General features: G+C 55.1%; 3 non-coding genes across 3 annotated transcripts; 2 read left to right on the top strand and 1 right to left on the bottom strand.

The window, feature by feature from the left end:
- Positions 1-3,025: 3,025 nt before the first annotated feature.
- Positions 3,026-3,217, bottom strand: LOC140214520 (U2 spliceosomal RNA). Its single transcript, XR_011891457.1, has one exon. It is a non-coding gene; the product is annotated as a U2 spliceosomal RNA (small nuclear RNA).
- Positions 3,218-8,631: 5,414 nt separating this feature from the next.
- On the top strand, positions 8,632-10,447 carry LOC140214524 (small subunit ribosomal RNA). Its single transcript, XR_011891461.1, has one exon. It is a non-coding gene; the product is annotated as a small subunit ribosomal RNA (ribosomal RNA).
- Positions 10,448-12,021: 1,574 nt separating this feature from the next.
- LOC140214530 (5.8S ribosomal RNA) lies at positions 12,022-12,174 on the top strand. The gene has a single exon (XR_011891467.1). It is a non-coding gene; the product is annotated as a 5.8S ribosomal RNA (ribosomal RNA).
- Positions 12,175-12,500: the final 326 nt, after the last annotated feature.

Below are 12,500 nucleotides of genomic sequence, written 5' to 3'. Positions count from 1 at the left end.
AAGAAATCACATTTGAAATTATCATTGAAAGTGGCCACGTTTTTCGGGGCATGTCTTGATGAAATAATTTCAGTTCAGTTCAGCATGATTGGATTTCATCTTTTCCAGTATTCTCAGTACTCTCGTTGTAGTACCAATTGCCGGCAGATTTTTTTTTTAGTTGTTTAGAGTTATACATTCCTGAACGATGTTTTTCTTTTCCTCAAAGCTAGCCATAGAACCAGCGCTTTCTATAAAATCATGACAATAAGAATCCAGCATATCGGTTCATCTTCGGCGCGATTAAAGTTCGGGAACTGGCGATTTTTTATTGCCGTGATCAAGAAGGTTAACACCAGATAAGGCGTGATATTTCAGCATACCAGTCACGATATCTAATCGAATCTAAGATTGAAATGGCGTTCTGAATTCTTTCGGTTCCAGATAGAAAGAAACAGAAAAAAAAAAAAAAAAGAAAGGATGTGATTGATTGCCATTCAAATCTGAAGACCGCGTGGAGAAAGTGTTCCGGTTTACATTCGGCAAATCAAAATGAACGGCTAAAATTAATCCATCGTCTGGTTTCATGCGCGAGATCACGTAAAAGGCAGCCATTCTTCTTAGCATGGTTTCTCTCTTTTGCTCTCTCATTCGCGCACGGAAATTTCTTCGTACGGGAATTTTATGAAGCGAAGGCGGCTGCAGACCATTTTCTTTGTTTAGTTCATGTTCGTAGGCGCAAATTACAAACCTAACACTTGGAGCAACATTTCCACTACTCTAGAGGGGCATAAACTGTAGACAGTGCACGCTTTCTCATTTATCCAATCGCTCGCAAACACATTGCATTGCTAGTCTACAGTGGCAATACAAAGTGACGTTTCACCATGCACGTCGAAGTTCATTACCAGTACCGCGCCAGCATCGACCGGCCGGCGAAGCGACGAGCTCAGCAGCGCATGCGCAAGGCCCGACACCACCCCAACCGAGCTTCCCTGCTTATCGGAGAGAGCAAGTGCGCGTGAACACGGGCGCGTCTGAGTATCTGGATTTAAAAAAAAAAAGAAAAAGAAAGCGTTTCCGAGATATTGACAAAGACAAGTGGTCGCGGTCGCTCTGAATCTTATCGTATTATAGAAAACGTGGGATGGCGGCGCTTCCTCGAGGGTCAGAAAGTACAATCGTCGAACTAGGTGGCAAGTGGAGTACATCCTTTTTCTTGGAACGGTTTGCAATTGACTGCTTGAATGTGCCGACCACGCGTCGCGGGTCGCGTATAGAGCCAACCGTTGGCAAGCACGCGTCTAGCGTAGCAGCAGAACCGATCGCGGTTGCGATAACCCATCGTTGGCAGCGAAAAAGAAAAACACCCACACGCAGTTTGTAGCAATAACCGTACAAATCAATGTGGTTTTAAATATAGCTTCACTGGTCACCCAAGAAGGGCACCGAAACTTTCTCATGACGCACACCGCTGTAGTCCACAAAGAACAAAGCGCACAAAATAGATATGATACAGCCGCACCGCATTATTTCGTGTTTTCACCATTTCATTACTTTCGTGTGCATGCGCGCTAGGGCCACGCAGGCCAGGAGTAAAAGGCACGAAAAAAAAAAAAAAAATGGTACGCAATCCTAAGCTTTGACTTGACTGCTGTGGCACTCGCATTTGTGTTCTTTACCTTAGGCGAACGCAATGCGCAAACTGAACTGGAATTTCCAATAATGGAAATTCCTGTTTGGCTCATATTTGCGTTTTTCGCCCGAGCAAGCGCTTCACTGCACTACGCTTTGCCCCTTCAACGTGGCTACACTGCCCGGCAGGCGTGTTCTGCGTAGGGCCGAACCTGCAGGCAAAAAGCATGGGCGCCGCCATCTTGTTGAGAGCGGCGCCAGGGACACAATCGCGCCTAGCTCATTGAGTTTTCCCCCAAAACTGAAAAAAATTTGACTTCATTAAACGAGAAAGATGCCACGAGTGTCCCAACAAAAAGCTTTGAGGATTACCGAAGGGTAACTGAGGGCGACGCAACGGGCTCTGGAAAGAAGGATGATGGGTGTGGCGTCACGGGGGGATCGGAATAGAGCAGATTGGGGTGTGCGAGAACAAACGCTCGTTAATGACACCAAAGTTTAAACCAGGAAAAACAAATGGGCATGCGCAGGGCATGCAATCTGGGGGGAAGATAACCGGTGGCCATTAAGGGTTACAGACTGAATTCCGAGAGGAGGGAAGCGTAGCAGGGGGTGGCAGAAAGGTAGGAGGGCAGATTAGATTAGGGACTACATGGCGACAATCGGCACCTGACCGGGGTACTTGGAGGATCATGGGAGATGCCTTTGCCCTGCAGTGGGCGTAGCCAGGATGATGATGATGATGATGTTCATGATGAAAAGGTAGCAACAGGTCTTCGTAACATACAGGTTAGAAAGATGAGGCACCTTTTAACCCTTGAATATATTTCGCCACATTCGGGCATACGACAAGTTTGTTTTCGAGGCGCTCGGTCCCACTGCTGCGAAAATGTGTACACAAAGGCTGCACAGTAGTTGCCAGAAATCGGGCACTCTATTTTTCTTTCATAGGGAATCTTTCTTCCACTTGGGCAGCGGATTTCGGCGGCAGGGCGAGCTTGCGTGGGCGCGGTGGTTTACGGATCCAAGCGATAGTGAACTCCAAAATCCAGTGTTGGCTTTGAGTGGGATTCATATTGATTGCGAACCCCACGGCTAATCCTACCCCCCATCCCCCCAAGTGGCTCTTTACAGGAGACAATCATTCAGAGACATCGGACAAATAGGAATTCTGGTTCTTTCTTTTGCTTTCATTAATTTTTCTCGAAGCCCATAACTAGAAATTTGCTGGAGCGGCTGTCCCATTTGCGACGCAACAAGTGCGACGCTACACACAGATGGAGTGGCAGTTTAATTACTCTCGTGGTCCGCGAACCGGCATCGTTGCGTGTAGTATAGGAATGGTGCGTGTCAAGTCAGTGCTCGCGTTGAGCTTGTGCTCTTCATTTTGATTGAATGAAGTCTCACCTAAGTGAGCGGGGCCGATCCCGGAGGTAGTGCAATACCGGGCCGACCTGCGGCGGAGGTGAAGCAGGCTTCAAGCACTCCGCCAACTTCCAAAAATAGGTTTAATATCGTGGGTCCATATAGAACCCGTATCAGATATTAAGCTGATAAGAACAGATACTACACTTTGATCTTAGCCAAAAGGCCGAGAAGCGATGTCCTTCACTTCACTTCATTGTACTACTGCCTTGTGGGCGCCCTGCCGACATGGGTAACCTCAGCAACAGCGTGGGCAATATTATAAAATTCAGCCTGTGTACAGACTCAACGCTCCCTATCTCACGGATGAATTCGCAACGCCTCAGTCTTTCGCTGTTAACGAAACGCTGTCGCGTAGAAACGAGACCCGAGTGCAAGCTTGCTTGTAACGCGAAACCAACCAAGGCAACCTCGTAGAAAACGGAACAGGCGAGCGGAAAAAAAACGCGCCAGGGGAATGCTTACTTCCGTCTGAATGCGACCGCTCAAGGTGACCTTCCTTGAGGGCTTCGTTTCAAGCCCGTGTGCAATTGTAATATACTACGCGCATTTCCTTCATTTCTTTTTATTTACCGCAAGGCCCACTGAAAATTTTGATACGGCACAGGCCGGGACGGATCGCAACGTGTCGAATCGACCGGTAGAATTAGGTAGCATGCCCCATGTACGAAGACGAGCAACATAGAAGTGAATGACAAAATAAATATAGAAAACGCTGCACACTCCTTCCAACCGGAAACATAGAGGGGAGAAAGATCGCCATCTGAAACACAGGCATTGTAAAAAAAAGAAAAAAAAAAGTGCTACCTCATCATCTTTACCATTACCGTGTGTGTGTATGTATATATGCATGTGTGTGTGTGTGTGTTTGTGTATTTATATATATATATATATATATATATATATATATATATATATATATATATATATATATATATATATACGCACACATGCTAGCATAGCTTAAACGCAGCTGGAAAGCTCAGCCTTGCACAAGAACCACCCCCTGTCGCAAACCCCTTTGAAACATTCAAATGCCAAACACGAGTAGAGCGAGGTCGTTCGAACCTGGCGCCAAAACGCATTGGCGCCATCTGTGTACGGAACTAGGAAAACCTGCGGACTTTGCAATACAGAAAGAAAGGTAGATGGCGTGAGCTAACGCTCCATTGCATACTAAGAACGAGAGTTAGTGAATAATGGCAGAAACGTCTTGGGAAGAGAAAAAAAAAAAAAACACGCAAAAGTTGTTGGCTTGTGCAAGCACTCTATGTTACAGCGATTAAAGAGCATAGCATCTTCTACAACAGCAGCTACAAAAAGAAGAAGAACGTGAGAGAGGGAGAGAGACAGGCGTGTTTCTTTGGAATGCAGAGCATGCAGCACATACTATAAAGTGCCAAAGAGACGGGGAAAGCAGATGGCGCGAAGGTGTATGTCCTCAAAGCTTGAAAGCAATTTCTAAATTACATGTACCGAAGTCCACCTACTCTCATCAGGTTGCTCCCGCCTCCAGTTGCGTTTAAAGTGAAATTACAGTCGCCTCAAAGGCAGACAGAGAGAGAGTGAAAATAGGTACACTTGCTTCGCGCAGCTGCAGCCGTTCAAATTTTACAGCAAGAGCACTCCCGAAGCAACAAAGTCCGCTGCCGCCTGGGCGCAATGCGCTCGCTTCAGTAAATTGCCGTGCTGGCCTCGGCAACCAAGAGGTGTAGTGCGGCAGACTGCTGCATTGTAGCACACCGCAAACCGTGCAGACGTAAGCGATCGCCTCGACATCGCTGCGAGCGCTCGAAGAGACAAAGTCCGAAACCACGTGTGCCGGGGCGGTGCGAGCGCGACGCCTTTGACGCAACTTTTGCGTACAAGCCGCCGCACCGCCACGACGGAATCGCTGGCATCCCGCACGCAGCTGCATTGTGTCACGCCGGCAATCGTTGAAACACCACGCAGTCGTCGGCGTCGGCCCCGACATGGTTGCGAGCGCTGGAAGAGACAAAGTCCGAAACCGCGTGTGCCGGGGCGGCGCGAGCGCGACGCCTTTGACGCAACTTTTGCGTACAAGCCGCCGCACGGACACGACGGAGCCGGTGTCACCCTGCAGAGGGCTGCACTATAGCACGCCGGGAACCGGCAAAGAACCGCGCAGCACGTCGTCGTTGGCCGCGGCGTTGCCGCGAGCACGCGAAGAGACAAAGTCCGAAAGGACGTCAGCCGGGGCGTCGAGCACGCCGCCCGCACTGTTCGCACGCGTGCTCGGAAATGGCGAAGGGGCCGCGCTAGCGTGCCTTGAATCGGTGAGCGGCGGTACCGCGGCGATCGCCAGAGCTCGAATCCGCCCTGCAAAAGCCAAATATTGGCGCTCGGCTCGGCGCAGTACGCCGCCGCGTCGCACGAGTACGGCCCCATGGAGGTCTGGGCACTTATCGCTGCTACTGTAAGGGGCCGTACGGCCCCGGCCGACATTGTACCGTAGTGCGATTTTCGGCTTGCGCGTGCTCGTGGCGTAGTCCGCGCACCGTTCCGACGTCGACAATCGTGCCCACGACTACGCGAGCGCTGGAAGAGACAAAGTCCGAAACCGCGTGTGCCGGGGCGGCGCGAGCGCGACGCCTTTGACGCAACTTTTGCGTACAAGCCGCCGCACGGACACGACGGAGCCGGTGTCGCCCTGCAGAGGGCTGCACTATAGCACGCCGGGAACCGGCAAAGAACCGCGCAGACGTCGTCGTTGGCCGCGGCGTTGCCGCGAGCACGCGAAGAGACAAAGTCCGAAACGACGTCAGCCGGGGCGTCGAGCACGCCGCCCGCACTGTTCGCACGCGTGCTCGGAAATGGCGAAGGGGCCGCGCTAGCGTGCCTTGAATCGGTGAGCGGCGGTACCGCGGCGATAGCCAGAGCTCGAATCCGCCCTGCAAAAGCCAAATATTGGCGCTCGGCTCGGCGCAGTACGCCGCCGCGTCGCACGAGTACGGCCCCATGGAGGTCTGGGCACTTATCGCTGCTACTGTAAGGGGCCGTACGGCCCCGGCCGACATTGTACCGTAGTGCGATTTTCGTCTTGCGCGTGCTCGTGGCGGTGTCCGCGCACCGTTCCGACGTCGACAATCGTGCCCACGACTACGCGAGCGCTGGAAGAGACAAAGTCCGAAACCGCGTGTGCCGGGGCGGCGCGAGCGCGACGCCTTTGACACAACTTTTGCGTACAAGCCGCCGCACGGACACGACGGAATCGCTGGCATCCCGCACGCAGCTGCATTGTGTCACGCCGGCAATCGTTGAAACACCACGCAGTCGTCGGCGTCGGCCCCGACATGGTTGCGAGCGCTGGAAGAGACAAAGTCCGAAACCGCGTGTGCCGGGGCGGCGCGAGCGCGACGCCTTTGACGCAACTTTTGCGTACAAGCCGCCGCACGGACACGACGGAGCCGGTGTCGCCCTGCAGAGGGCTGCACTATAGCACGCCGGGAACCGGCAAAGAACCGCGCAGACGTCGTCGTTGGCCGCGGCGTTGCCGCGAGCACGCGAAGAGACAAAGTCCGAAACGACGTCAGCCGGGGCGTCGAGCACGCCGCCCGCACTGTTCGCACGCGTGCTCGGAAATGGCGAAGGGGCCGCGCTAGCGTGCCTTGAATCGGTGAGCGGCGGTACCGCGGCGATCGCCAGAGCTCGAATCCGCCCTGCAAAAGCCAAATATTGGCGCTCGGCTCGGCGCAGTACGCCGCCGCGTCGCACGAGTACGGCCCCATGGAGGTCTGGGCACTTATCGCTGCTACTGTAAGGGGCCGTACGGCCCCGGCCGACATTGTACCGTAGTGCGATTTTCGTCTTGCGCGTGCTCGTGGCGGTGTCCGCGCACCGTTGCGACGTCGACAATCGTGCCCACGACTACGCGAGCGCTGGAAGAGACAAAGTCCGAAACCGCGTGTGCCGGGGCGGCGCGAGCGCGACGCCTTTGACGCAACTTTTGCGTACAAGCCGCCGCACGGCCACGACGGAGCCGGTGTCACCCTGCAGAGGGCTGCACTGTAGCACGCCGGGAACCGGCAAAGAACCGCGCAGACGTCGTCGTTGGCCGCGGCGTTGCCGCGAGCACGCGAAGAGACAAAGTCCGAAACGACGTCAGCCGGGGCGTCGAGCACGCCGCCCGCACTGTTCGCACGCGTGCTCGGAAATGGCGAAGGGGCCGCGCTAGCGTGCCTTGAATCGGTGAGCGGCGGTACCGCGGCGATCGCCAGAGCTCGAATCCGCCCTGCAAAAGCCAAATATTGGCGCTCGGCTCGGCGCAGTACGCCGCCGCGTCGCACGAGTACGGCCCCATGGAGGTCTGGGCACTTATCGCTGCTACTGTAAGGGGCCGTACGGCCCCGGCCGACATTGTACCGTAGTGCGATTTTCGTCTTGCGCGTGCTCGTGGCGGTGTCCGCGCACCGTTGCGACGTCGACAATCGTGCCCACGACTACGCGAGCGCTGGAAGAGACAAAGTCCGAAACCGCGTGTGCCGGGGCGGCGCGAGCGCGACGCCTTTGACGCAACTTTTGCGTACAAGCCGCCGCACGGCCACGACGGAGCCGGTGTCACCCTGCAGAGGGCTGCACTGTAGCACGCCGGGAACCGGCAAAGAACCGCGCAGACGTCGTCGTTGGCCGCGGCGTTGCCGCGAGCACGCGAAGAGACAAAGTCCGAAACGACGTCAGCCGGGGCGTCGAGCACGCCGCCCGCACTGTTCGCACTCGTGCTCGGAAATGGCGAAGGGGCCGTGCTAGCGTGCCTCGAATCGATCGGCCGGGGGCCCCGTAGGGCGACAGACAGGCAATTGTGCAGGAAACCGTACTGGCCATTGGCGAGAAATTGCCGTTCGCGCATTCGGTGGACGCGCTGCGCTTTCACGACTTCGGCATTGTGCTGCCGACGTAAGCTTTCAATCTTGCTCGCGGCGTTACGAGGCGGCACGATTTTCGCCAAACGCTCGTCGAAAGTGGCACGAGTACGGCCCCATGGAGGTCTGGGTACTTATCGCTGCTATTATATGGGGGTCCCAGAGAGCAGTCGCCCCCAAAGCGACCTGGGTGTTTGATATGCGGCGGGCTTCGTGCCCGTCAAGCGTGTCCCCGGTATCGCTCCCGTGGATCCCACAGCTGACGTCTGCAGCCTCATCCGCTTGATGCGTTAGGGGCTGGTTGTCGGACGACGCTTTTTCCACGATATCGAAGTGTGTTCCGCATCGTCCTCGGACGAATCAAATACGAAAGCGCCGAAGGCGCGGGCGTGACCCGTCGCCTAGCGGCTTTGCCGTCTCGGCTACGTTGCAAGTGTCGGTCGGTCCACCAGTGCTGCGGGCTCGAGAGAAACCGCAAGCCGCGATCGAGTCGACACAACCGGTCTATCGAGAATGTTGCGTGCTTCTTGCCGCGTGGCGATACCCGGCCCTGCGGGGAGGGCGCCGTTGCGAGCTCGAACGCCGTCGTCTCGGACTGTGCAAAGTGCTACCCTTTGCGAGAACGAAGCGTGTTGGGGCGCCTGAAGGTGGCCTCGGCATCGCAAAAACGGCGTCCGGCCTGCTTGAAAGGCTGGACGCGCAGTTGAACGATTACCTGGTTGATCCTGCCAGTAATCATATGCTTGTCTCAAAGATTAAGCCATGCATGTCTAAGTACATGCCGAAATAAGGCGAAACCGCGAATGGCTCATTAAATCAGTTATGGTTCCTTAGATCGTTTCTTCCTACTTGGATAACTGTGGCAATTCTAGAGCTAATACATGCAGTGAGCCTGAAGCCCTTTGGGCGACGGGTGCTTTTATTAGACCAAGATCGATCGGGTTTCGGCCCGTATTGTGTGGTGACTCTGGATAACTTTGTGCTGATCGCATGGCCACGAGCCGGCGACGTTTCTTTCAAGTGTCTGCCTTATCAACTTTCGATGGTAGGTTACTTGCTTACCATGGTTGTTACGGGTAACGGAGAATCAGGGTTCGATTCCGGAGAGGGAGCCTGAGAAACGGCTACCACATCCAAGGAAGGCAGCAGGCGCGCAAATTACCCACTCCCGGCACGGGGAGGTAGTGACGAAAAATAACAATACGGGACTCTTTTGAGGCCCCGTAATTGAAATGAGTACACTCTAAATCCTTTAACGAGGATCAATTGGAGGGCAAGTCTGGTGCCAGCAGCCGCGGTAATTCCAGCTCCAATAGCGTATACTAAAGCTGCTGCGGTTAAAAAGCTCGTAGTTGGATCTCAGTTCCAGACGAGTAGTGCATCTACCCGATGCGACGGCTCGGACTGAACATCATGCCGGTCCTTTCTTGGTGCACTTCATTGTGTGCCTCGAGAAGGCCGGTGCTTTTACTTTGAAAAAATTAGAGTGCTCAACGCAGGCGAGTCGCCTGAATAAACTTGCATGGAATAATAGAACAAGACCTCGTTTCTGTTCTGTTGGTTTTTGGAATACGAGGTAATGATTAAGAGGGACAGACGGGGGCATTCGTATTGCGGCGCTAGAGGTGAAATTCTTGGACCGTCGCAAGACGAACTACTGCGAAAGCATTTGCCAAGAATGTTTTCTTTGATCAAGAACGAAAGTCAGAGGTTCGAAGGCGATCAGATACCGCCCTAGTTCTGACCATAAACGATGCCAACCAGCGATCCGCCTGAGTTACTCAAATGACTCGGCGGGCAGCTTCCGGGAAACCAAAGTGTTTGGGTTCCGGGGGAAGTATGGTTGCAAAGCTGAAACTTAAAGGAATTGACGGAAGGGCACCACCAGGAGTGGAGCCTGCGGCTTAATTTGACTCAACACGGGAAAACTTACCCGGCCCGGACACTGGGAGGATTGACAGATTGAGAGCTCTTTCTTGATTCGGTGGATGGTGGTGCATGGCCGTTCTTAGTTGGTGGAGCGATTTGTCTGGTTAATTCCGATAACGAACGAGACTCTAGCCTATTAAATAGGTGCGGGGTTCCCAGCACCTTACAACCTTCTTAGAGGGACAAGCGGCTCCTAGCCGCACGAAACAGAGCAATAACAGGTCTGTGATGCCCTTTAGATGTCCGGGGCCGCACGCGCGCTACACTGAAGGAAGCAGCGTGTCTTTATCCCTGTCTGAAAAGACTGGGTAACCCGTGGAACTTCTTTCGTGATTGGGATAGGGGCTTGCAATTGTTCCCCTTGAACGAGGAATTCCCAGTAAGCGCGAGTCATAAGCTCGCGTTGATTACGTCCCTGCCCTTTGTACACACCGCCCGTCGCTACTACCGATTGAATGATTTAGTGAGGTCTTCGGACCGATGTCCGGCGCGGCCTTTCGGTTGCGCCGGTCTGTTGGAAAGATGACCAAACTTGATCATTTAGAGGAAGTAAAAGTCGTAACAAGGTTTCCGTAGGTGAACCTGCGGAAGGATCATTACCGGATTGTGAAGGGTGGCGAGCGCCATTGTTTCTACCCCGTGTGGGTGAAGCAGCTCGCTGCGCCCGACGCTTTCCGCCGCTGGCCCCGCTTGGACGCGGGGACGGCTATACCCGAACATGCCGGGGACTGCCTGAATTTTGAGGGGCGCCCCGTGCCAAATTTGTTGCGCCCAGTGGACGCCGGCTGCAACCTTGGACGGTTGGCTTGGCCGCGCCCGCGGGTAGAAACGGCGTAACGCACACTGGGTGGGCTTTCTGTCCGCTTTGGCGCTCTTGCGCGGAATGGGAGTAAGACGACCCGACCTGCTGCTTTGCCCAGTACGAGGGGAACGGCGAAGCGTGCGGTCGGTCAAGGAACTGACGGTCGAGAGCTAATGCCGCTGCCGCTTAGTACACACACGGAACCGTGGTGCGAGCGCTCTCCCGTCCTCCGCGGCAAACGCTGCCGAGTCTGAAAAGTCTGGCGGCTGCCGGTCGCTTCCTGCGGCGAGTATGGAGTAACGACCCGACTTTGTTGCCGCCCAAGTACTAAAGGAACGGTGTGGCGCTCGGTCGGTCATGGAACTGTCGGTATGAGGGTGCGGCTGCCAAGTACGGAAGGAACCGTGGCCTAAAGTGCTCTCCCGTCCTCCGCGGCAAATGCCACCGAGTCCGAAAGGGCCGGAGGCTGCCGGTCGGCTCCTGCTCGTGACGCGCGAGGTGTCGAGATCGCGGTTTAATGCGACGACGTCTGCAGGCTATTCGCCCGCCGCCGAGGGAAAGGCGGCGTTGCTGCGAAGTACCGAAGGAAACGCGGCTTTGCTACGTCGGAAGCGTTCTGCGGTTAGCGGACTTGTGCGCTTTGGGAAGGCGCCGCACGTCGAAAGAGGAAGTACGGACAGACGAGGGACTGTAGTCCCGGATTCGAACGCACTTGCGGCCAGGCCCTTGCTGGCTTCGTCTTCCGCCTCAAGTAGACTTGTTGTGGCGCCGGCGCAGGGAGCCGTCCCTGGCACTGGCCGAGTGGTTTTGGAGAGCTGCGCGAGTACGCGCGCCGGGCTCTTGTCTTTCGTCTCAAGTAGGCTGTTGGATCAACAGCGGTTATGCTGCGGCGATCTGCCGATGCGAAAGTGTGTGTGTGTTTGAGGCCCTTCTATGAACCTACTGCTGACTGAAGCGAAGCACGTCGATGGGGGTGAAGCCCTGCCCGTGGCCGTGTAGCCGTTAAAGACTCCACAGCGGCTTAGCCCTAATCATGGCTCTGTCGCTCTTTGCAATTTTTAGTGGAGCGATGTGAACGTGCACACGAGACACACGGGTCCGGTGGTTGGATGGCAGGTAAAACCGGCTTCGAGTGCGCGCAAACGGCATAAGCTACCTCGAGGGCAAGCGAGGAAGGCGTGGGCGCAAAACACACGCGCGAGTAGCAGGAGTGGAGTGCCATTAGGCTTTCAGCTGCTGAGACGCGGCCGCCGAAAGAGCGAGACTGGAGGAGCGCACGCCGAAAGGCGCTCTTCGAAACCACACACAGGGAGACGCCACGTGCCTAAAACCCTGGTTGTACTGTACTGAATTGAACAAACTATTTTTCACGACTCTAAGCGGTGGATCACTCGGTTCTCGGGTCGATGAAGAACGCAGCCAGCTGCGAGACTTGGTGTGAATTGCAGGACACACTGAGCACTGATTCTTTGAACGCACATTGCGGCCTTGGGTCTTCCCTTGGCTTCGTCTGTCTGAGGGTCGGATCACATATCAAGAGAGACTTCGGCGCACAGGGAACGTGCGTCCGTCGACTCGTTTTGACCGCGTCGGCATCATGGACAGTACGTTGAGCGCTAAAGCCACGCGCCAGCGGCCTCACGAGAGGGAGACGGTGGCAAACCGTTGTGCCAATTCTTCGAAAAGACGGAAACGAGGCATTACTACTGCAGCGTGACGAGTGCGCGCCTCTAGCAAGACCGCCGCAGGATGGAGTCGGATACCTGCAGGGAAAGAGCGGTCCAAGCACGAGGCGCGAACGTCTGTTGCCATGTAGCGCGCACGTTTGCGAGAGAGTCGGAAGCGCACGC

The sequence above is a fragment of the Dermacentor andersoni genome, unplaced genomic scaffold, assembly GCF_023375885.2.
Source record: "Dermacentor andersoni unplaced genomic scaffold, qqDerAnde1_hic_scaffold ctg00000434.1, whole genome shotgun sequence".
NCBI classification, from domain to species: Eukaryota; Metazoa; Arthropoda; class Arachnida; order Ixodida; family Ixodidae; genus Dermacentor; species Dermacentor andersoni.
This window is presented reverse-complemented; position numbering and strand designations above follow the sequence as displayed.